The sequence below is a fragment of the Chiloscyllium plagiosum genome, unplaced genomic scaffold (assembly GCF_037043375.1).
Source record: "Chiloscyllium plagiosum isolate Xiang-an unplaced genomic scaffold, Cpla_swu_hap1 HiC_scaffold_4, whole genome shotgun sequence".
Lineage (NCBI taxonomy): Eukaryota > Metazoa > Chordata > Chondrichthyes > Orectolobiformes > Hemiscylliidae > Chiloscyllium > Chiloscyllium plagiosum.
In genome coordinates this window covers 1,213,672-1,240,471 of record NW_028270142.1, presented here as the reverse complement: position 1 = coordinate 1,240,471, position 26,800 = coordinate 1,213,672, and the positions used below count along the sequence as shown (strand labels likewise).

Genomic DNA, 26,800 nt, shown 5'->3' with positions numbered 1-26,800 from the left:
ACACCCCCAACACCCCCACCACCCCAAGGACCTCCACCACCCCAACACTCCCAACACCCCCAACACCTCAACCACCCCCAACACCTCAACCACCCCCACCACCCCCACCACCCCAACACCCCCAACACTCCACCACCCCAACACACCACCCATGCCCCCACCACCCCCAAAACCCCCAACATCCCCCAACATCCCCACCACCTCAACATCTCCACCTCCCCAACACCCCCACTGTCCCTACAGTCCCCACTGCCCCCAACACTCCCAACACTCCCACCATCCCCACCATCCCCACCATCCCCATCATCCCCACCGCCCCACCAGCCCCCACAGACCCCACAGCCCCCACCACCACCACCACCACCACCACCCCCACCACCCCCACCACCCCCACCACCCCCACCATCCCCACCACCCCCACCACCCCCACCACCACCGCCACCCCTCCACCCCCACCGTCCCAACACCCCCACTGCCTCCACTGCCCCTACCATCCTCACTGCCCCCATAGCCCCCAACACCCCCAACACCCCCACCATCTCCACCACTCCCAACATCCCCAACACCCCCACTGCCCCACTGCCCCACCACCCCCAACTACCCCCACAGTCCCCACCAACCCCAAAACCCCCCACAGCCCCCAATAGCCCCAACACCCTCACCATCCCCACACCCCCAACACTCCCCACAGCTCCCAACACCCCACCGCTCCAACATCCCCACTGCCTCCACTGCCCCTACCATACCCACTGTCCCCACAGACGACCAACACCCCCAACACCCCAACAGCCCCAACACCCCCAACACCCCCACAGCCCTCAATACCCCCAATACCCCCCACAGCCCCCACCACCCCCACCACCCCCAACACCCCCACCATCCCCACCAACCCCACCATACCCACCATTCCCACCATCCCCACCATCCCCACCACCCCCACCAACCCCACCATCCCCACCATTCCCAACACCCCCACCATCCCCACCACGGTGGCACAGCGGTTAGCACTGCTGCCTCACAGCGCCAGAGACCCGGGTTCAATTCCCGCCTCAGGCGACTGACTGTGTGAAGTTTGCACGTTCTCCCCGTGTCTGCGTGGGTTTCCTCCGGGTGCTCCGGTTTCCTCCCACAGTCCAAAGATGTGCAGGTTAGGTGAATTGGCCATGCTAAATTGCCTGTAGTATTAGGGGCAGGGGTACATGTAGGGGAATGGGCCTGGGTGGGTTACACTTCGGCAGGTCGGTGTGGACTTGTTGGGCTGAAGGGCCTGTTTCCACACTGTAAGTAATCTAATCTTCAAAAACCCCACCATCCCCCATCCCCACCAACCCCACCACCCCCAACACCTCCACCAACCCCACCATCCCTACCACCCCACCACCCCAACACCCCCACCATCTCTACCAGCCCCACCACTCACAACACCCAAAATACCCCAGTATCCCCGGTATCCCCACCGTGGCAACACCCCCATCATCCCAAACACCCCCACCTCCCATATCACCCACAAAACCCCTGACAACCTCATCACCCCAACAGCCCCAACATCCCCAGATCCACATTGCCCCAACACCTACAAGACCCCCAACACCTCCACCATCCCCACCACCCCCACCCTCACCTCCTGAAGACCTCCAAAACCCTACTACCTCTATCACCCCAACTACACACACCATCCCTAACACCTCCATCACTCCCAACACCCCATAACTCCTAATACCCCAATACCCCAACCACACACACAACATCACCAACACCCCCATCACTTCCAACACCCCAACACCCCTTAACCCCTAATACCCCAATACCCCAACCACACAAACCATCCCCAACACCCCATCACTCCCAACACCCCATAACTCCTAATACCCCAATACCCCAACCACACACACCATCCCCAACACCTCCATCACTCCCAACACCCCAACACCCCATAACTCCTAATACCCCAATATCCCAACAACACACACCATCCCCACCACCCCATCACTCCCAACACCTCAACACCCCATAACTCCTAATACCCCAATACCCCAACCACACACACCATCCCCAACACCCCCATCACTCCCAACACCCCATAACTCCTAATACCCCAATACCCCAACCACACACACCATCCCCACCACCCCCAATGCCTCCAACACCCCTATCACCCACAAAATCCCACCATCCCAGCATCTCCCACCATCTCCACCACCCTCAGTATCACCACCACCGACACAACCCACACCATCCCCATCACCCCCAACACATCCACCATCCCCACCACCCCACTATCCCCAAGACCTCTATTATCCCCAACACCCCAAGAACCCCAACATCTCCACCACCCTCATCACCGCATCACCCCAAACACCAACACAATCCCCACAGCCACCATTACTCTCAACACCCCCTTAACCCCTAACAGCCCCAATACCACGACCACTCCCAACATCCCAAACACCCTGAAGCCCCCAACACCCCCAACACCCCAATACCCTCAATATCCCACCATCCCAAACACCCCAAACACCTATCCCTACCATCGCACTCCTAACCAGACACACTGACACCTACACACACCCTCACCAACACCCCACCACCTCATCACCATTCCTACCACCACACCCACTACCTCCACCACCTATTGCTACCACCACACCCACACCCTCATCTAAATCCATTCCTATCCTCACTCCCCCATCCACACCAATACCACACCCATACACACACTCACACACAGCCACTACATCCACCCTCACCCTCACACACACTCAAACACCCCCACCCCACACACACACCCACAAACACTGGCACCTACACCCGCCCTCACCTACACCCACACCCTTACCTGATCCCATACCCATCCCCACACCCACAACACCAACAGCCAAACACACGCACCCTCATAAATACCAACACTTAAACGCATACAGTCATACCCATACCCATAAACACATATCCACACTGGCACACACATACACCATGACCTACACCCACATTAACACCTATCTGCCCAAACACACACACACACACCCTCCCACACCTGTACCACACAGACAAACACACTCCCACACACACACCCTCCCACACCTGTACCACACAGACAAACACACTCCCACACACACACACCCTCCCACACCTGTACCACACAGACAAACCCACTCCCACACACACACACCCTCCCATACCTGTACCACACAGACAAACCCACTCCCACACACACACACACACACACACTCTCTGTCACTCTCTCTCACACACACGCGCGCACATGCACACACACGCACATATCAACACACATACACATAGCCACATGCACACTCTCTCTGTCACACATACTCTCTGTATCACACACACACTGTCACACAGGCACACATATCAACACACATGCACTCTCTTGTCTCTCACACACACACACACACTCTCTATCTCTCACACACATACTCACTCACACACACACCCACACACACACTCACACACTCTCTGTCTGTCACACACACACTCACACACACACCCACACACACACTCACATGCACACACACAGTCTGTCACACACACATACACACACACTCACTCACACAGTCACACACACACCCACACTCACACACACACACACAGACTCCACAATTCTGCCTCAGTCCATGACTTTCTCACAGACAAACCTCTACACGACAAAGTCTTCCATAATCTTTACATTTTAAAAAAAGCTGTAAGTTTCTGTTTTATTTTTGTGGTATTTGAGTCTACTAAATACAATAGAAACCAAACATACAGATACAGAAAAGATGAAAGGAGTAAGTATGTGAAGTAATATCAAATGCTAGCTATGCTACAATTAGTTTCTGTCACTGAGCTGAGATAGTAAAATTATTTTCTGGTATCTTGGAACTAAATGCAAAAGCCAGTTTTTAAATTGGATTCAGCGTTTTTTTTGTCCAATGAAAGAGAGCCCTGGTTCCGGTGTTTCAATTTCAGAATCATCCATCGAATATAGCACAGGCCTGTCAGCCACCATGCTGTGCTGGGCCTCAAAAGGAGCAATTTCTCTTGTCCCACACCCCCAGCTTCTTCCCATTGCACTGTATATTCTTCCTTCACAGATTATCATCGGATTTCCTTTGGAAAGCCTTGATTGGACCTTCCGCCAACACATAGCCTGGCAGTGCATTCCATATCGTAACCACTCGCTGCATTAAAAAAAGCTGCATCTCATTGCACCTTTGCATTTTTAGCCAATTATCAGAAATTAGTGCCCTCTGGTTTTCGATCCTTCCACCAATGGGAACAGTTTTTCCCTACCTGCTCTGTCTAGATTCCTCATGATCTCCTCTCAGATTTCTCATTTCCAAGGAAAATAATCCCAGTTTCTTCGATCTCTGCAGGTAATAGCTGCAACCATTTTCGTCTATCATTTCTGCATTCTCTTCAATGCCTTCACATTGTTCCTAAGGTGTGGTACCCAAAATTGGACACAGTGGCCAAGCTTTTTATATATAACTTTTTTTGCTTTCGTACTCAACGCCCTAATTAATAAAGCCAAGGATACTGTATACTTTAATTAACTGAGCTCTCAACCTGCCTGGCTCGATGATTTATGCAGATGCATGCCCAGGTCCCTCTACTCAAGCATTCCCTTTAGAATTTCACCCTTTGTTTTACATTGTCATCACAAAATAAATCATTTCTCACTTTGCCACATTATCTTTCATCTGCTATTTGTTCAACCATTTCCACCAGCCTATCTCATTTGTTATAGAGTCATAGATTCATACAGCATGGAAACATACCCTTCGGTCCAACCAGTCTATGCCGACCATAATCCCAAACCAGACTAGTCCCAGCTCCCTGCTCCTGGCCCACATCCCTCCAAATCTTTCCTATTCATTGACTTATCCAAATATCTTTCAAAGGTTGTAATTGTACCCACATCCACCACTTCCTCTGGCAGTTCATTCCACATGTGAGCCTCTCCCTGTGTAAAAAATTGCCCATGTCTTATTTAAATCTCTCTCCTCTCACCTTAAAAACGTATCCCCTGGTCCTAAAATCCCCCATCCTAGGGAAAAGACAACTACCATCAAATCTATCTGTACTGTTCCTGATTTTATAAACATCTACAGGGTCACTTTTCAACTTCAGTGGAAAACAGTCCCAGCCTATCTAGCCTTTTTTTAGAACTCAAATCTTCCATACACAGCCACATTCTTTGAAGTTTTACACTATCGTCCTTACAGTTCACAATACCTCCTTCCTGAACACCAAAGTCTTGGCCGTGATGTTTATCAGGAAGAGTTGTTGTCCTTACACTGAAGCTCCCCTATAAACCTGATATTGCAAACAGAAAGTGCTAGAGAAACTCTGCAGTATCTGTGGAGAAAGAAACATTTCGACTCCCATATGCCTTTTTAGACTGAAATAAAACCGTATGAGCTGTGCACAGAACTGTAAGCATTAATGTTGCTATGTATCTTTGGACTGACTGATTCTGAGCAGAAGTTTCCATTGGTCCAGGCCAATGATTTATCTGATTACACTACCTGAGTATCTAGGCAATCATATTTTACATTCTTTAAAGATCATTTACATCTCTGAAATTCCTTATAGCCACAATAGCATTACCAGTTTAGATAGATACCCAATAGTACTATTCATATTCAGACAGATTAAATAAATTTATTATGGCAGAAAAAGCAGAAGTTGTTTTGCAATTGACTAGGTTGTTATGAACAATCTATACTTCCATAAATTATAGTTTATTGCATTAAAAATTTTACTTATTGTACAATAATATAAAACATTTAATAATGTGAATAAAAGGAATGACAGCTACAAAATGTTTTCATGAATATGTGTGTATATTTCTGTGTATATATACAAAATAAAGATCACAACTTAGTTTCCAATCCATGGTCAATTAGCCAGCCTCAGCCTGAGGCATTTAGAGTCATAGAGTCATACAGCACGGAAACCGACCCTTCGGCCCGACTAGTCCATGCCAACCATGTTTCCAAGGTAAACTAGTCCCACTTGCCTACATTTGGCCCATATCTCTCTAAACCTTCCCTATTCATGGACTTATCCAAATGGATTTTCAATGTTGTAACTGTATGTGCCCTTGCCACTTCCTCTGGCAGTTCATTCCACATAGGAAACACTCTCTGTGGAAAAGAATTGCCCCTCATGTCCTTTTTAAAATTTTCTCCTCTGACCTTAATAATCTGCCCCCTAGTTTTGAACTCCCCCACCAGGAAAAAGACACTTATTATTCACCTTATCTGTGCTCCTTATGATTTTATAAACTTCACTTCAGCCCCTCGAACTAGAGGATGGGAGAGATGGACAGTTCAATGTCTGATTTGATTTGATTTGATTTGATTTATTGTCATGTACCTAAACACAGTGAAAAGCTTTGTTTGTGAGCAGTACAGGCAGATCACAGTAAGCAAGGACATAGGGTGAAAAAACTTGGATGAGTAAGGCGTACAGGTTCCACTGCAAAAGACGTGATTGAGACGAGATCAACACTAACAAGATCAGCATTATTTGAAATTAGAGGGTCCATTCATCAGTCTAATAACAACAAAGAAGAAGCTGTTCCTGAATCTGCTGGTGCGCGTATTCGCACTTCTGAATCTTCTGCCTGACGGAAGAGGTTGTAGGAGAGGATTACTAATTGTTACTCATTATCAAGTGAGCCCTGCTGCACTATCGAGTGAAGGCCCTTATCTAGACCTGTTTGATAGCACCACACAAGAATAGCCAACTGGCACTCAGCAAAAGGAGTTTGGAAAGCAATGACATTGTTGTCTCCTTATGACTAAAGATAAACATTCTGTAATTAAAGCACATTAACCCTCTCAGGACTTACAATTAGTTCAAGAATAGTTGAAAGACATGAAGTGATATGTAAACATAGCTAACATTCTCATTAGGGCATCTGTGCTCTCTACGAACAGTAATATCTCTCCATCCTTCAGGCTCTCTGCCTTTATTCCTGATGAAGGGCTTTTGCCCAAAACGTCGATTTTACTGCTCCTCGGATGCTGCCTGAACTGATGTGTTCTTCCAGCACCACTAATCCCATATCTCTTTTACCGTCTAGTACAAAACAGAAAAATATACCTATTTTTGAAGTAACATTATTTCTCAACACTGCCTTGAAAATTGACTAAATCCAAGTGTTTGGAAATGGTAATAGGAATCAAGTCCAATCAAAGTATGTCATACACAAGGTAGTTAATTTAAAATCTTCTATTCCTAATTCTGTAATAAACCCCTCTCATAATGATTGAAAAATTTCTGAATAGGGCTATTGTTGAATTTATTAATATTTATGTTACAACTATGGTTTTAATATTTTTAGCAACTTGAATATATGTGCAAGAATGTCATACGTTTGAAGGAAATTGTTTTGATTTTTGGAGTTTAAATTCTAAAATTCTGTCTCTAAAACAAAACCTAGCCAGTTTATTTCTTTGTGTTGCTTATGGCAAGACAGCTGTGGGTTTATTTGTTGGCTTCAAGAGCAGAAAAGGTCAATTTCAATCATGTTTGTAATAGCTCATTTTAGACAACTATGTGCTGCTCTGCTTGCAAAACACATTACAGTGAAATATGCAATTACTACAACTCAGTTTCCTGCTGCAGAAACATTGCAGCATTATAGCATTACAAAAATAGAATGACATGCATAATGAAAGATTCCAAGATTCACCCAAGGCATTTATTCTCTTCACCTAAATGTTCTCTGTGGTAGCAGCGTATCCATTAAGAGCTACTATGAATTATGGTTACCTAGCAACAGAGGGGAGCTTGTAACAGCAGCCAGGAATGAAATGGATGACTGACAAAATGAATTTTCTCTGTGCATTAGGGCTGTTGAAACTGTCTTTTCTTGTGGAACATAAACTGCATTTATTTGTCTCATGCATTTTTTATTAGAAAATTATTTGAGTTCCAGGGGCTTGAATCGTTTTGCTGCAGGAGATATTTGATTTTAATGTGTTTTACTAAAACGAGTAATAAAAAGGGTATATTTGAAAGTAATGGAAAATCTGAAAGCAGTGAACCATTTTCTGTAGTTTTTTTTTCAACAAGGAATGAAAAACACAAATTATACATTTCATGTTTCTTGAATACCTGAATGAAAGTATTGAAACAGTTCAAACATCAATAGGTCGCTTGCAGGTTGGGATATTTAAATCACATTTTAAATAAAGACATTGGTATTACATGTAGCAATAGAGAGAACCAACATAATCTTTTATTGACAAATAGATACCTCAGTGCAAAAGGAAATACCAGTAATTTTGTTCAAATATAGATTTGTTGTTTGATAATTACATATTACAAAAGGTAGCCAATTGCAGTATAAAGCCAGGACTCCTTAATCCTACAATTCAGTAAATACACGTTTTTTAATACACCACCTTTATTTGACAAAGACAACAGTTAGTGCATAATTCCAGTTTTCTGAGACAAATCATTGCATAAATTATCACACGAAACAAGGGTAACATTTGTGTAAGATTTTGTTATTCCCAAACCCATTAATATTTGCATCCAAGGTGTTTGTGGTTACTGTCGGAGAACATGAGCAACTGCATTTTAAAACAATCCGTTTGTCTCAGGCCTTTGTTAATCAAAATTTTTACTTCTTGTGATCGGAGTACCAGATTGTTCAACCCTTTTTCCTTCTGGAGTACAATTAAGAATATTCAGCTGGTGAAATCGAAAGAGAATGTAGCATTATAACACATAAAACAAAAGCCAGTTACATTCTAAAAGATATTAAATTAGTTATTTTGTTTTGAATCATCCTTATCACCAAACAAATAATAGATATGCAGATTGTTGATGATTTTGTTTGTGAATGAAGCAGAGGTCTTTACTTTTCAACAGTATCAATCTGTCATGGGAATGGAGGGAGATTAGAGTCAGAAAGCTAATAATTTAAGTAAAATCGCAGTTACCTTCTTATAAAAAATCAGCTCAGTGAGTAAAAGAAAAAAGGGATAGATTCAACAAACTAATAAAACTCAAAGAGGGTAAGACCCCGGGTCCAGATGGATTGCATCCACATATTTGAAAAGAGCCTCAGGAAGAGATATCTTTAGCAGCACTACACATATTTAATAATTCATTAGAAGGAGGTGCAGTGTCAGGACACTGGTAGACAGTTAATGAAATTCCTATATTTGAGAAGGGTCAAAAATTATAAACCAGTCAGCTTAAGAGAGCTAATGGGAATATAATGAAATCCCTACCAAACTAGAGATCAGAAAATCATGTACAAAAATAATAATAAAAAGCATACATTTCAAAGTGAAATATTTTACATGATCAACCTTCTTTAATTTTTTTGAGGATGAAACAGAGAGTCAATGGTAGCAATGGAGAATATGTGGTTTATCTGTATTCACATTAGGCCTTTGACAATATGCCCCCATGCTTGAGTAATGAATAAGATGGACGACAGGTGATTTATTGGATTGCCTACTGCCTTCAAGACAGAAGCAGAGATTGGAAGTAAAGGTAGGTATGCAGAATGACAAAAGGTAGAAGTGATGTTCCACAAAGTTAGCACTGGGACCATTGCCATGAATGATTTGGACTCTGGAATTGAACAAACAGCTCAACATATGCAACATGGAGTGGAGTTTGCACGTTCTCCCCGTGTCTGCGTGGGTTTCCTCCGGGTGCTACGGTTTCCTCCCACAGTCCAAAGATGTGCAGGTCAGGTGAATTGGCCATGCTAAATTGTCCGTAGCCTTAGGTAAGGGGTAAATGCAGGGGTATGGGTGGGTTGCGCTTCGGTGGGTCGGTGTGGACTTGTTGGGGCGAAGGGCCTGTTTCCACACTGTAATGTAATCTAAAAAAAATCATTAAGTTCAGAATGGACATTCTTCACTGAGGAAGACTGCAACAACTTACAGAAAAACTTTTATAAAGTTCTAGAAATGACAAATAATTGGAAGTGAAACTCTCCATAGTTTAATGTGAGGTATTACATTTGATTTCCTTTCTAATTTGTTTTGGTACATCTGCTATTATTCCTATAATCATTTCCTTTCATTGTAGACCTATTTGGTTCTTATGAACCAGAACAAACTTTAGACTGCAGGCTGGTTTGTTTTGGGAGAGATGCAATAGGATTTTCAAAATAATAAATAAGTTTCACCTTAACTGAAGCAGAAGGTTTTCTTTTCAAAACTGGGAGAGATCAGCTGGGTAACTTGTTTTAGCAGACTTCACTTCAACTGAACTGGATCAAATAAGCATCATCTCAAACCCCGTCATTATTCAAAATCCATTTCAGCAAGTATCTGCAGAAAAATGAGGAATTATCACCAATCATGTGGTTTATAGGTAAACTTCCATTTTTAAAGACATCTCCAATGTCCACATTGAGCCTTCAATGACCTCATTTTGAGAAACCACTTTTGGTTTGTCACAAAACTTGAATAAGCTTTTTTTCCCACAATCCTTCAAAACCTAATTCCAAACTCTGTTAATAATAAAGCATTTTCATTACACAATGCACTAAACAATTGCTGATGCACACTTAACCATCCTCAATAAATTACACAACTGCCAATGTCTGCATTGCACACACCTCTGGAAGGGAATCCTTTGCCAGCCTTTCATTCTTGCTGTGTCTTACCAATGTCTGGGAATCAAGGATAGGGTTTGGGGAGGGGAAGAAAGTGAGGCTGTGAGGTGTGAGGGGGGAGGGGAGAATGACTGGAAAGGTGAAGGCCTGGCGAGCAAGGTTGATGTGGCCAGGGACTGAGGGGTGACACTTCACATCTGGGCTGGCTGCTAGGGTGTGGGGATTAAGGAGGTGATAAAAAGGCTGGGTCTGAAAAGTGGGTGGGACAGGGGCTGCAGGGGTAGAGAGGATGCAAAATGGAGCAGAGAGCATCTGCAGAGGAAGCTGCAAAATGGAGAAAAGAGCTGTAAAAGTTGGGGATGGTGGAGTGGATATAAAATGAAGAAAGGTACTACAACGGGGAGTGAGGGGCAGTGTGGTGGGAAAGGGTCTGAATAAGAAGGGGTGAGGGGCTGCAAAAAGGAGAGAATAGCTTTAAGCCATCAGGGTGGCTTAGTGGTTAGCACTGCTGCCTCACAGTGTTAGGGACCTGGGTTCGATTCCAGCCTCAGATGACTCTCTGTGTGGAGTTTGCACATTCTCCCCGTGTCTGTATGGGTTTCCTCCGGGTGCTCTGGTTCCCTCCCACAATCCAAAGATGTGCTGGTTAGGTGAATTGACCATGCTAAATTGCCCGTAGTGTTCAGGGATGTGCAGGTGAGGTGCATTAGTCAGAGGATGTGTAGAATCTGGATGGGTTACTCTTTGGAGGGTCGGTGTGGACTGGTTGTGCCAAATAGCCCGTTTCCACATTGTGGGGATTCTATGATTTAATAAAATAATACTCAGCTGTCTGTCAGCCAGGAACACTGAAGTACTGAGTTCCTTGCAAATGATTGTTAAATCTCAAGCTTAAGGTTCAGATCAGATCCGATTTCAGGTCAGATTTTATTTATTGTCACTTGGAGCTGAGTACAAGAGGACAGAAGTATAAAGTTGCCACTCTCCGGCACTTTACATGGACTCAAAACTTTTTCGGGGGGGGGGGATCTCGTAGTAAATACTATTGCAGTGGGAAACTATGACAGTTGGATAAATTAGTATCGAACAGTTTTATTCCATAACGATTGCCTTTTATGTGTTACCACATTTAAAGCACAGACACTGAATTAACTGAGCTACAGTGGCTGTGTAAGAGACAATCCATTAGCTGTGACTCCACCTGACCAAGTGCATTTAAGGTGGTAGTTTGTTTTTGTCTGAAGTTGGTATCTATCAGTTATTTATTTGTAAAATTATTTGCCAATATGTTTCTTGTATTGTACCAGTTAAAGTATTATGGTCTCTCAGAAATTGACACTGCCTTAGAGTCATAGAGTCAAACAGCATGAAAACAGACCCTTTAGTTCAATTCCTCCATGCTGACCAGACATCCCAATCTGACCCACTCCCATTAGCCAGCATTTGGCCAATATCCCTCTAAACCCTTCCAATTTATGTCCCCATTCAGATGCCTTTTAATTATTGTAATTGTACCAGCCTCCACAACTCCTCTGGCAGATTGTTCCATACACACACTACCCTCTGCATGAAAATGTTATCCCGCAGGTCCTTTTTAAGTCTTACCCTCTCACCTTAAACCTGTCTTCTCTAGTTTTGGAATCCCCCAGCCGAGGAAAAAGATGTTAGATATTCACCCTATCCATGCACCACATTATTTTTATAAACCTCTAGAACGTCGCCCCACAGTCTCCATTGCTCCAGGGAGAAAAACACCAGCATATTCAGCCTCTCCCAGTAGATCAAAACCCTCCAGTCCAGGTAAGGTCCTCGTAAATCCTTTCTGCTCCCTCTGAAGTTTCATAACATCCTTCCTAAAGAAGGATGACTAGAATTGTACACGGTATTTCAAATGTATTCCAATATTTGTGACATTGAGCCTTCAATGGCCTCATTTCAAGAAACCACTTTTGGTTTGTCTACAAAACGTGGAATAAACTTTTTTTCCCACAATCCTTCACAACCTAATTCCAAGCGCTGTTAATAATGAAGCTTTTTGATTGCACAATGCACTGAACAATTACTGACGCACGCTTAACCATCCTCAATAAATAATATCTCAAAACCCTCCAGTCCAGGTAGCATCCTTATAAGCCTTTTCTGCTCCCTCTGAAGTTTAATAACATTCTTCCTAAAGAAGGGTGACCAGAATTATATGCAGTATTCCAAAAGCGACTGTCCTGTATAGCTGTAATGTGACCTCCCAACTCTTCTACACAGTGTTATGACCAACAAAGGCAAATGTGCCAAACACCTTTATGATTTAACATTTTTTAAATTCATTCACAGATTTGGGTGTCACTGGTTAGGCAGCATTTATTGCCCATCCTTATTTACCCAGGGGATAGTTAAGATTCAACCACATTGCTGCGGGTCGGGAGTCACATGTAGACCAGACCAGGTAAAGATGGCAGTTTCCTTCCCTAAAGGGCTTTAGTGAACCCGATGGGTTTTTCCCAATAATCAGCAATGATTCATGGTCATCATTAGACTCTTAATTCCATATTTATTTTGTTATTGAATTAAAATTGCACCATCTTCCAAGACAGGAATCGAACCTTTGTCCCCAGAACATTACTGTGGGTCTGGATTAACAGTTCACCGATAATACCACTGAGTTGTCGCCTCCCCTACATTTATTGCAGTGGTGATCATCTAATTCCACTTCTGTGTATGAGTCCAAATCCCCATATGTCAACACAAGCTACAGAGGGTATTGTTACTCTGCAATTGCATCACCTAATGAAGGAGGGAGTGAGAATGAGAAAGAAGCCCCTGAAAACAAAATGTAGTCGTCTATAAATGGGCGGCATGTGGCACAGTGGTTAGCACTGCTGCCTCACAGCGCCAGAGACCCGGGTTCAATTCCTGCCTCAGGCGACTGACTGTGTGGAGTTTGTACATTCTCCCCGTGTCTGTGTGGATTTCCTCCGGGTGCTCCAGTTTCCTCCCACAGGCCAAAAATGTGCAGGTTAGGTGAATTGGCCATGCTAAATTACCCGTAGTGTTAGGTGCAGAGGGAAATGGGCCTGGGTGGGTGCGCTTAGGGAGTCGGTGTGGACTTGTTGGGCCGAAGGGCCTGTTTCCACACTGTAAGTAATCTAATCTCATCATAAATCAAAAAGTAGACTTGGAGAAAATCTCAAGAAATATTTTTGGGAAATAAGAAATTAATAAAAGCTAGGTTGAGTGGCGCTGCAAATAATAATTACCAATAGAAGTTGTCAGAAAGAATGCAAGTGATAATATGATGCAAAATTGTTGAACTCATGTTGAGTGTGAAGGTTATAAAATGCCTTATCGCAAGACAAGATATTGTTCCTTGTGCTTTCTTAAGCTTCATTCAAACAGTTTAGGAGGCCAAGGATAAAGAGATCAGAATCGCTTTCTCTCTCCACAGCTACTGCAGGGAATTTCAAACATTTTCTGTCTGTTTCAGGGTTCCAGCATCCATGGCATTTACCTTTAGGTTTCTGTTATTTCTGCTCTCCTTGGGTAATTGATGGCTTTGGCAGAAAATCAAAGACATTTTCTGCAGTCTAGCCAGATCTGGTAATGATGGCTATCTACTAACAATACAGCAGCATTAATGACAATTCAGAAAGACCTAAAACAATTCAATACTACGTTATCAAATCTTTATTTGATGGCATGTGGCTAGAATTTACTCACTATATTGCAATTTTTTTAAACCTAAACATTTGAATTATCCAATCTTTTGAATTAAACAACAAAAATAAAATTGGACTTTTATGTAAGACAAGTGAAGAAGCAGATAACTACCATATGTACTTGTGTATAGGTCAAATTTTGAAGACTTTTTTAAAGCTAAAATCAGGGGGTCGACTAATACACAAGCACACATTTTGATTGGCTGAAATTTATGCTGCACTTTTTAATGACATTAACTTTTGGATGTATCGCAAACAAAGTGTGATAAGTGCTGATAGACTTAGTCCCGGCCTAAAAGAATGAATCAATCAAAATGTGCTGTAGTAAATCAAGTGTGGGAAGTAGAGTTATGAATGAATGAATGAGTAGAGATACAATATAGTAAACAAAGACAAATGAACAGAGTCGCAGGTATGAATGAATGAATGAATGCAATTTAATGCAAATTATACACGCGATATATTGAAAACACAAGATCTTTTGGCCAAAAATAAGGGGTCTACTTATACATGAGCTTGACCAATACATGAGTATATATGGCAAATAACTTCCAATTTATCTATATACATTATATGACATCTAATCAATTAGGGGCCATGTAAATCCCTCCATTAAAAAGCTGGAAAGTGGAATATATTAAACATTTATCTGTATTTCTGTTCCCTAAAGCCATGATTCCCTTCCCAGCCTCCTCACCCTTCTGCCCTGGCATTTGATGACTTTGGTTTGAAAGAGTTCTCGAGAATTCCAAGGGCTTTAACAATATTTGTCCTCTGAGAGTTGTCCTTCTCTTTAACTGTTCACATTCCATTGAATTTCACCTGCATCCAATGTGCTCCACACATAATTCATATTTTCCTTGCTCAGGCCTATAATTGAGCAAAGGGGCTGACTCCAGGACATAAAAATAAGTGAATTCTTGAATTCTCCTTGCTCAAAGTCTAGTCTAGTCTGTTACATACAATGTCTGTTACACACAAGGTCTGTTACATACAATGTCTGTTACACACAAGGTCTGTTACATACAATGTCTGTTACACACAAGGTCTGTTACATACAATGTCTGTTACACACAAGGTCTGTTACATACAATGTCTGTTACACACAAGGTCTGTTACATACAATGTCTGTTACACACAAGGTCTGTTACATACAATGTCTGTTGCACAGCAAACTCATATGAGAGGTGATTTAAAGTTACATAATTTTCTATAAATGCAGAAACATTGTGAGAAATCACAAATAAGTTTTATTCTCCATCTCAACTGCAAACAATTTAAGGTTGATAAAAGTAAATTAGTAAATGATTTATATTTTACACTTATAGCTGTTGAATATGTTTTCAAGCTGAATTAACAGACTACGATTAGGTTTTTAATATGCATTGTATGTTTCTTTTACATGACCTCTTGTGAATTCTAAAAGCGATAAAATGTATTGATTAGCAATAAACTACATCACAGAAATGTAATTACTGCCACACACGAAGTTTCAATCTATCGTGGTAACAGTTACTCTGTCACATACCAAGTTTTGATAAGCTGAAAATAAACTAAAGGAAGGAAATAATTTCCTATTCTTTTGGAACATCCCTGCTAGAGTGTCACCCCAGAATAAAATTAGAATATCCTTTATGGTCATGTGTACTCTTGTCCAGAAGTGCAGGAGTACAGTGAAAAGTTTTACAATGTCGCTTCTTATGATGTCATCTTAGGTACAAGTATCTAGGTACAAACCTTAGATAAAGGGAGGACGAGAAAAGAAAAGTAGTTGCATTACTTTACAGTGTTTAAAGAATTAGTTAGAAAAGGAGAGACATTACAGTCAGATAAACAGATTACATGAAACATTGCATTGCAGTGACTGAGCGCAGGAGCTTTTACACATGGTCTGACTGACCACTTTAGACCCCAGACCAACAACTGTCCCCACTCTGCTCCAGGCCTCCAGTCCAACTCTCCTCTGCTCCGAACCCCAATATCGTTTGCAAAAGGTGAACCAGTATTACAAAAATTAAATTCTTAATAATTTGATAGAATAATTTGGCGAAGGTATTTTACATTAGTGATGCCAGTCTGAAGTTCAATACATGATCAATACACTTTAGCATTGACAGACATCTTTATATCATCTTTGGCCACAGGAAGGTCCCAAAGGACTGGAGCACTGCGAATGTTCTCCCATTGTTTAAGAAGAATAGCAGGGATAATCTAGGAAGTTATGGACTTGTGAGCCTCAAATTGGTGGTAGTGAAATTATTGGAAAAGACTTTCAGCGACAAAATTTGGACGCATTTCGAAGCAAATGGACTGATTAGTGATAAACAGCGTGGTTTTGTGTGTGTGGGGGGAGGGGGGGGGGTGGTGTCTCACTAACCTGATTGAGGTTTTTGAGGAGGTGACGAAGATGATGAATGAGGGAAAAGCAGTTGATGTTGTCGACATGGACTTCAGTAAAGTCTTTGACAAGGTCCCTCATGGCAGACCGGTACAAAAGGAGAAGTCACATGGTATTAGGGCTGAGCTGGCAAAATGGGAACAGAACTGGCTTAGTCACAGAAGACAGAGGGTAGCGGTGGAAGGATACTTTTTGGAATGAAGGGCTGTGACTAGTGGTGTTCCACAGGGATCAGTGCTGGGACCTCTGCTGTTCATGGTCGACATAAATGATTTGGAGGAAAACACGGCTGGTGTATTAGTAAGTTTACAGACAATACAAACATTAGTGGAGTTGCAGATAGTGAGGAGGATTGTCACAGGATACGCAGGATACAGATCAGTTGAAGGCATGGGTAGAAAAATGACAGATGGAGTTTAATCCAGACAAATGTAAGGTGATGCATTTTGGAAAGTCAAACACAGCTGGAAATTATGCAGTGATTCGCAGAACCCTCAGGAGTATTGATATACAGAGGGATCTGGGTGTGCAGGTCCACAGATCACTGAAGGTGGCAGTGCAGGTAGATACGGTAGTAAAAAAGGCCTGTGACATGTTTGCCTTTATTGGAAGGGGCGTTGAGTATCAGGATAGACAAGTATTGCTGCAGCTTTATAGAACTTTAGTTAGGCCACACTTGGAATATTGTGTAGAGTTCTGGTCACCACAATACCGGAGGAATGTGGATGCTTTGGAGAGACTACAAAAGTGTTTACCAGATGTTGCCTGGCATGGGAATTTTAGCGATGAAGAAGGGTTGACTAGACTAGGTTTGTTTTCACTGGAACGCAGGAGGTTGATGGGTTACCTGATAGAAGTTGATAAGATTGTGAATGGCATGGATAAAGTGGAAAGTGTGAGGCTTTTTCCCAAGGTGGAGGGGTCAATCACTAGGAGACACAGGTTCAAGTTGCGGAGGTTGGGGCAGGGTGGGATGTTGTTTAAAAGAGATGTGGGAGGCAAGTTTTTCGCACAAAAGGTAGTGAGTGCCTGGAACGCGCTGCCAGAGGAGGTGGGAGCAGACACAATAGCAGCATTCAAGAAACACCTGGATGAATGCATGAACGAAGAGGGAAAAGAAGGATACAGATCCTGTAAGTGAAGACTGTTTTAATATGGAAGGGCAAAATGTATCCGCGCAGGCTTGGAGGGGCGAAGGGCCTGTTCCTGTGCTGTATTGTTCCTTGTTCTAATCCAGCCATTGTCCACTCTTTATCGTGTAGAGCTGAACATCCATTAGACTGCAGGGGGGACCCTCAAAAGGCACAGTTTAAAGGAGTCATCAATTACATTAATAAAACCAAGAACTGCAGATGCTGAAAAGCTGAAACAAAAATAGAAATTGCTGGACAATCTCAGCAGGTCTGGCAGCATCTGTGGAGAGGAAGCAGAGTTAACATTTCAGATCAGAAGGGCAGTCGCTGGACTCAAATCATTAACTCTGCTTTTTCTCCACATATGCTCCCAGACCTGCCAAGTTTCTTCATCAGCAATTTGAGGATTATTGCTAATTGAACTTTTTTCTGGCTGTTGCTGCAATGATCAAAATGTTTGATACTTTCTGTCGTTCTTTGTGAGTTTCCCAGGTCTATATGTAATGCATTAGCAGGTGCTGAAGGACATTTTTCTGACTTCAAGAATTCCGTGTGAGGATTCTCATTCAAAAATATATAGTTTTGACAATATGCAATAGTGAAATAAAAAGGCATTGGACCCCAGATCTGGCTACAGAAGTAGGAATGCCCATTGGAATACAATGTGATGGGAGATAGAGCAGAACTCTGAGGGCAGGACATTCTTCTGGGACAGAGAAGAGTAGGAGAAGGACTTCAGCAAAAAACTGTATCCAAGGAGGCTGTTCAGAGAGCAATTCTCCCATCTGAAGCTCAGCAAGGAGTCTATGAAATTACTGTTTCACTAAGAAATGTAGCCTGTTGTCTACAAATTTCAAACAATGGGAGCGAGTTAGTCATGCATGAAGTTATTATGTTCTATTCAGAAGCTTTCCAATTTAGCCGCCAATATGTAATTCTGTTAGTGGAAAATATTTTCTCAGCTTTACTGCAGCAGTTACATGAAATTATTGCAAACTCCGCAATTAGATTATTTAATTTTTGACCGTTATATCATTAAATAACAATTGCTGCTTGAGAATACTGAAAGATGCATTAGCATAGCAATGTGTGACTGTTCAGTTTTCTGTCATTCTCACTAATTAATTTGTGCTTCACAAAATCACCCCACAGGAAAATTGAACATAGCCGCTGTATTGATTGACAGTTTTTAAAATTTGTAAAAAATAACTTTGTATACTTATTGAATCTGAAAATGGAAAATTTATAACCTCCCCCTCCCAACCACCTTTTTGACTGTCCTCATTAAAAATAATGACAAGAGTCTATTAAATATAGATGTTCAGGTCAACGTTTCCTGACAGTGATCTATTTACAGGAAATGTTTGCTCAGTAGATCAAATGAACCAGTATTTTGGAATTGCATTAGCATTTTTTCACTTATTGAATCAAATTTTACATTGTTTTACACAAATTTTGAATTTCCTTCAGGTAAAATAATGGATTTTTTCACAGGACAAATCTGAACTCACAAAAGAGATGGTTGAGGTAAACAGTTATAATTTAGAGCAGATTCAGGTCAAAGGAGAAATTGCTTTTGATGCCAATATATTTAATGGAATGAAGCTGCTGATTTAAAAGTGGTATTCACATTCCTCGTGTAGTATTTTAATAATGCTTTAAGTTGTTTTAATCAGACATGAATAATAACTGAGTTTTAATACCATTAGGAGTTGGACTGTCTGTTCCTAAATCCATTTTAACTTCACTCAGTTAATCCCCCTCATTAGGTTTAAATAGAGGAGGGGTCTCCCATTATGTTACTGTTCCTCCAGCCCAACATTTCAGAAATCTTATGTGAGGCATATAACACAGAACATTACAGCGCAGTACAGGCCGTCCAGCTCTCGATGTTGTGCCGACCTGTGAAACCAATCTGAAGGCCATCTAACCTAAACTACTCCATTACCATCCATGTACATGGGAAGATTGTCTGCTCCATAAAAGATGAAAGCCTGAGATAAGATGCAGTGTCTTATCTCAGTGATGTCATCCAGAAGTGCATTCTAATTGTGTATCCAACAATCTCTCACATGATCTCTGGTCGAAGGGCCTGTACTGCGCTGTCATGTCTGCCAGCATTTGCAGTAAAGAAACTAGACTGACCACTTATTTTCCTGTAACGTTGATTCCTACCTGGAATTTAAAGCAACCTTTTATTTTATACCGACAGCAACTCTTATGTTGTTCTTCTAATGAATGGCCTTGGAATATGTTTCTATGTTAATTGTGCTATATAAATGCAAATTCTTATTATTAAACCCCTCTGCAACCTCTCAACTAGGCCTGATAATCTGGGTTTTTATAATTCAAGTGCTCTTTCCTGTAGCTATTTTAAATACATTTATTTTTAATTACTTTTGTCAGTATTTTAATTAGTGTGTCCCTAACATGTCTTCTGATCCTGACATATCCCTGGAGTGGCCTTCTGTTGAAAGCAATTTATTACTTTGTAATCTAAAGCTGATGGCGTTAGCTGCAGGTCAGAAAAATGAATTAATATTGTGTTTCTATGTGAATAAAAAATTAAGCTTATAGCTGTATAAGGTGTGTCAAATATAGATGTGGTAGCCTGCAATAGGAAAGTAGAAAAACTCCTATTAAAGACACAGGTTCAAAACCAATAACTTCTTATTGAATATTACTGTTAAGTTAAAAAGAAAGAAGTTAAATTGATCTTTTTACTATCCAGTAAAATGAGTTCTAGAAAGCCAGCTGGCCATTTTCCATCTCTTCTGCCTATTTCTGGTTATGTTTTTGGATATTAACTCATCTGCTGAACTAAACCTGTTTAAGTGATTTCTGCCATATTTTTGGTGTTTATTAATATTTCTGATGCCTTGCTATTACATTTACTTGAAGACTGCAGAAGTTAGACCAGGCTGGATGTTTTTAGTAATGGGTTGTTGTTGGGTTATGGACAGTTATGCAGAGTGGTGAATCAAACCTTTAATTTCTCACATTCTGAAGAACTTCCACCCTTCCAATAATAACAACCTATATTCACACCTTGAATGTTGCAAGGTGCTTCATAGATGCATTATAAAAGCAAGTTTATACAGGGGTGATATTAGCATAAATTACCAAAATCTTGGTTAAAAGAGATAAATTTTGATGATTGCCTTGAATGAGGAAGGAGAGGCCTGAGTCAGGGTTTTAGGGAGGGAATTCCAGGAGGTTAAGCCTTCACCACCGATGGTGACTGGCCAATTCAGATTGAGAATTCTCTAGAGGACAGTCTTAGATGTGTACAGATATCCCAGAGGGTGATGATACTCGAGGGGATGACAGAGGTAGAGATAGTATTAACCTCTGTACCATTAATGGAGGATTTCAGTAATGTGGCTCAAGATTGAAATGAATTATCTAAAGCAACTGTTTTAAATGTTGGGGAAGTATTTTTAGACTTTTTTTATGCCTCAGCCCACAGTGTGGTAAATACTCATCAGTATATATTCATCACGATTTAAAACTGGTTGGGAGGGTGAGCTGTGAGAAGTGCTTCAGTGTGATTTGGACATATTGAGTAAGTGGGTACATGCATGGCAGATGACGTGTGACAAAGATAAATGTGAGTTATCCACTTTTGTAACAAAAACAGAAAGGCTGATTGTCATCTGAATGACAATAGATTGGGAAGAAAGGGAGATATGAAGCCTGTGTGTCCTCATACACCAGTCACTGAAAGTAGATTAGATTAGATTACATTACAGTGTGGAAACAGGCCCTTCGGCCCAACAAGTCCACACCGACCCGCCGAAGCACAACCCACCCATTCCCCTACATTTACCCTTACCTAACACTACGGGCAATTTAGCATGGCCAATTCACCTGACCTGCACAGGTCTGTGGGAGGAAACCAGAGCACCCGGAGGAAACCCACGCAGACACGGGGAGAACGTGCTGTCTGTCGCCGGAGGCGGGAATTGAACCCGGGTCTCTGGCGCTGTGAGGCAGCAGTGCTAACCACTGTACCACCTTGCCACCCAATAAGTAAGAGTGGACGTGCAGCAGGAGGTGAAAAAGGCAAATGGTGTGTTGGCCTTCATGGCAAGAGGATTTGAGTTCAGGAGCACAGATCTCTTGCTGCAATTGTACAGGGCCTTAGTGAGACTACATCCAGAGTATTATGTGTAATTTTGATATCCTTAGCTGAGGAAGGATGTTCTGACTATATTCATTGGAGTTTAGAATAATGAGGAATCTTATAGAAAACTATAAAATTCGAGCAGGACTAGACAGGGCAAACCCAGGGAGCATGTTCCTGGTGACCAGGGCATCAAGAACTAGGGGGTCACAATTTAAGGATATGGGTATGCCACTTAGGACTGAAATGAGGAGAAATGTCTTCACCCATAGACTGGAGAGTCTGTGGAATTCTCTGCTACAGAAAGTGGTCAAGGCCAGCATTATATATTTTCACGAAGGAGCTAGATACAGTTTTTAGGGCTAAGGGGATCAAAGGGTCTTGGTGAGAAAGTGGGAACAAAGGTATTGAATTAGTAGATCAACCATGATCATATTGAATGGCAGAACAGGCTCGAAGGGCCGAATGGCCCCTCCTGCTCCTGATTGTGATTTTTTTCTGTGTTTCTAAGAGTGTGTGAGTCAAAAGGGAATTGAACATTTTTTTCAGTCTTGGTCACAATCATCACAATAAAGTATTTTATTTTCATTTTCACGTTGCACTCTCAGACTTTCTTGGCTTTCACATCTCTTAACATTTTCATCAATGAGGTAACAACCTGAATGGATCTAATCACACTATTTGAGGAACTAAAGAGTTTAAGTAGAAAAAAACTAACAATTATTGTCAAGAGGATAACAAACCAGAAACACCTAAAGGTGCACTTTGCTGTTGTGTAAGTTTTGTTAAATGCTGCATTCCCCCAAATTGTGGATAACCATGAGGAATCCCATATTTATTCTGTGCCATAGATATGTTATCTTCTTGTCCTTGCTATATAAGCTCTTCATCTCTGTACCATAACAACACTGTTGTTCTCTCTGATAAAGTTTTCAATTCTGCATTGTGATGATGCAATGTTAAATTCTGCTAAATAGAAATATGGTATCTCTGTATTGTTTGCATCTTTGTGATCAAAATGGTGGTTTCCTACCTTCCATAGACAAAACAGAGAATTTATTCCATTCTGCAGCCTGCATGGGCATTTCCTGCAAAGTTGATGCTTTCTCACTTTTCCCGTTTCCATACACAATGCATATCCCTTTCCCCAACTGTTGAAATAAACACTTGTGGCTGCAGACTTAATAAATCTTCCTGCCAATTTTGTGGTTTTTATTTTGTATCTCCTGATCTTGTTACAGTTTTAAAATTCTTCCATCTTCTTCTGTCCAACTTTATTTTGCATGCAGTTCTGGTTGCCACACAACGAGAAGGATGTGGGATGCTTTGGGCATGGTGCAGAGAAGGTTTACTCGGATGTTGCCTGGTCTCAAGGGTTTTAGGTTGAGGAAAGGTTGGATAAACTTAAATTGTTTTCACTGGAAAAACCGAGGACTGAGGAGTAACCTGATAGAGGTCTACAAACCTCTGAGAGGCACCGGTAGGATGGATAGTCAGAGACTTTTTTCCCAGTAGAAAGGTCAACTATAAGAGGGTACAGGTTGAGGGAAAGTTTAGGGGAGAAGTGTGAGAAAAATGTTGGACCCAGAGGGTAGTGGGTGCCTGGAACTCCTTGAATCAGGCCTGACCTCACAGATTCTCTCAGGACACTATAGATGTGACGGGATTGTTTATTTCCTTTCTGGCTCACACGACTTACCCTGTGTACCTTTATAGGTTTTGAGGTCTCGGTTTTTAACCTGGAGTAATGCAATTGCCCCGCCATTCTTTTTTTTGTGATCTGCTGACTATTTGTACAAGTACTTGTAACTGTTAACTGACTGTGTATTCTTACAGTGACAATGTTCTTAAAGTGATAAACTCACTTGTCTTTTTAAAAATGTTTCTTTTGTATTGGTATGATTTTTTTCTGCCATTATTACCGAGATGTATTTAAGCAACATTGAAAATGATGCTGTAGCATCCACCGCTCCCAGCTAATGGTTGGTGTAGAGTTCTGCAACCAATCCTCATTTCTGTTCCATGTCTAAAGGCCTGTTTATTTAACAGTGGTAGCTGATAAACCACTAATTCACTTTAACAAGAAGAGGCACTTGTCTTAACAAAAATATGTAGTTTATTACATAACCATAACAGATACAGGTTATGTTGGCGAATGCAACATAATTGCTAAGACTAACAATAGTCAGGGGTGATATGTCTGACCCTATCAGAACCTTCATTCTCTACCCAAGTCCATATGACATCATCTGATTCAGTAGTCACCGTCATTAACCCTTTCAGAACCATTCTTTTATGCAACAGTAACTTGTTTTAGTATAGCAACATTTGAGTGATATGTGTTGTATTGACTGGGCTTTAATCTGATGTATGCACACATTTAAAACATTTAACAAATGTTTGATAAAAAAATTTTGATTAAAGCATGCAATGATGCTCATTGAAAAATCTCTTTAAAAGAACTGTACTACTGAAGATATACTGCCTTTAGAGCAGAAATCAATATCAGATTTGTATTATATACTGCTGAACTCCCCTACTAGTCTTTACGTCCTGGCTCTGTAATTGTTAACATTGTGGGGAGCGGTAAATCAGAAATGCAAGAACATTAACTGCATACTTAATCACTTTATGCTTAAAAAATAAAAAAGTATATAGTGCGAAAACAATGAGCCAAATGGGCTCCTTCTGCACTGTAATAATTTTATAATTCTGTGAACCTGTGGATAGTGTTAAATAGTTAATTAATTATTATTTCCAATCTAAAATATAGAAACTCTTCATTTACAGGTCAGCCATGTGTCCATTATAGTAAGACCTCGTACCTTGTATCTTTCTGGGTTCACTATGATTTCCTGCAACGCTACAATTTTAAAACATTTTGTTGTAGGAGAATGTAATTATTAACTCATTCTAATATCTGCTTTCATGTTTGGAATGTTGAGAAATATTGTGCAGACAGTATCATGTTGCCTAAGTATAGTAATCAAGTTATTAAATGCAATTAGTGAAATTTATCAAACTTTGAATGCAATACTAGCTTCAGCTAAAATGTTATCCAGCAGAAATATGAACCGGATTACTGTATGCTCAGTAAGGTAGCAAACCAGAAATCATGTTGTATCTTATTAATGAAAAACTTCTGTTGAATTTTAGAGTAAAGTATATGAATGTACATCTGTAATGTTTCCAGCTTACAGTGTGACCATAGTTAACAGATTTGTGTGATGCCAAAGTACCATGATCTTCCATTTTCCCTCGAGGACAATTACTCCACATTACTGCATTGATATACCTTCACTCCATCCACAAATTCCTGATGAAAGGCTTATGCCCAAAACGTCGATTCTCCTGCCCTTGGATGCTGCCTCTCAGCTGATCTCCAGCATCTGCAGTCCTCACTTTCCCCTGACAAATAAACATTTTTACTGTAACGACTTATATGTTGATTTTCACCCTATCAGCCTTGTGACCTTGATGCCAATTTAATGCCAATTTATTGACAGTTCTGTATTCTGAAGCTGACCTCGGAAAGAACTAGTTTAAGTATGTTCAGCATTCAAATCCTGACCAATACTCGCAGATGCTTTGTCAATTGGTTTTCCTGTATTTAAAGTACCATTCAGTCACAAAGGACATGTTTAAGAGCTCTCTTCACTGGCCCACATTTTTCTCCATCAGATTAAGTTTGTTTAATCTTTGATTAAGTAAAAAAATAGTGTTTTTTATTTTAAGCAAGCACAACAGTTTTGTCAATCTTTAAACAATGAAACCCTGTCTTTGCTGCTGATCTATCATGTATCTGTTCAAACCACATGTTAGGGATTTAAGGACCTATTATTTTAACTGCTTTCTGAGAAGATGGTTGTCATTATATATTCCAGCAGTTAAGCTGGTTATATTTTTGTCTCTCAAAAGATGGCAACATTCATTTAATGGCATACAGTTTTTCAATTTCATGGTTGGATGCCTTCTTGATAAAGACTGAAATTATATAGTGAAAAAGAAATCAATGCAGTCGTTTCATTGGATTTTGGAGAATTGAAAATTCAAAAAGACAACTTGAGGTTTCCCTTCTCACTGTTAAATTGCATAATATTAACGAAATGTTTGGTCCATTTTAAATTCAAGTAGATGGAGTTAAACCTTTTAAACAACATGCGCAGTGTTGGTACAAAAACAGAAATTGCCAGAAAACCTCAGCAGGTTTGGCAGTATCTGCGGAAACAAAACAGAGTTAATATTTCAGCTCCAATATCCTTCTTCAGAACTGTTCTTAGGAAGAGTCACTAGATTCAAAATGTTAACTCTGCTTTCTCTCCACAGATGCTGCCAGACCTACTGACTTTATCCAGCGATGTTTGCTCTTGTTTCAGATGTCCAACATCTGCAGTTCTTTGTTTATTGTTGTGTTTTTTGCTGGTAACTGCCTACTTTCCATCTCAGAATAGAAGTTATGCCATCTCTAAAGAACGAGTGGGTTTGAACAATCACTGACCCCCGGTGATCATTAACCTCCATCTTCTCCCTGACCTGGAGCTTCCCAACAACTTTAATCATCTACTGACTTTGATCTCCCCCATGACTTTTATCTTCCCCAATCTGATTTTTCTCCAGTAGTGGTCTCGTTCCACACGTTTCCCTACCCGATTGGCAGGCAGCTGTCAATCAAGCTGCTCTGACAGGAGGGAAACAGTGCTAAACACAATCTTTAAACCATTTCAGCAGGATCTCCGGGTTTCCTCTCCAGAAGTCCTCCTACCTTGTCTCTTTGTAAATATCACTGCCAGCGTCTCTATATGAAAGTGTGCAATGCAATAGATTAGTGATGTG

The 26,800-nt window shown here is 41.3% G+C and overlaps 1 protein-coding gene across 4 annotated transcripts in view; it reads left to right on the top strand.

The window, feature by feature from the left end:
• The window catches only part of tox (thymocyte selection-associated high mobility group box), a 640,302-nt gene that overhangs the window by 544,676 nt on the left and 68,826 nt on the right, over positions 1-26,800 (top strand). The window lies entirely within an intron of this gene.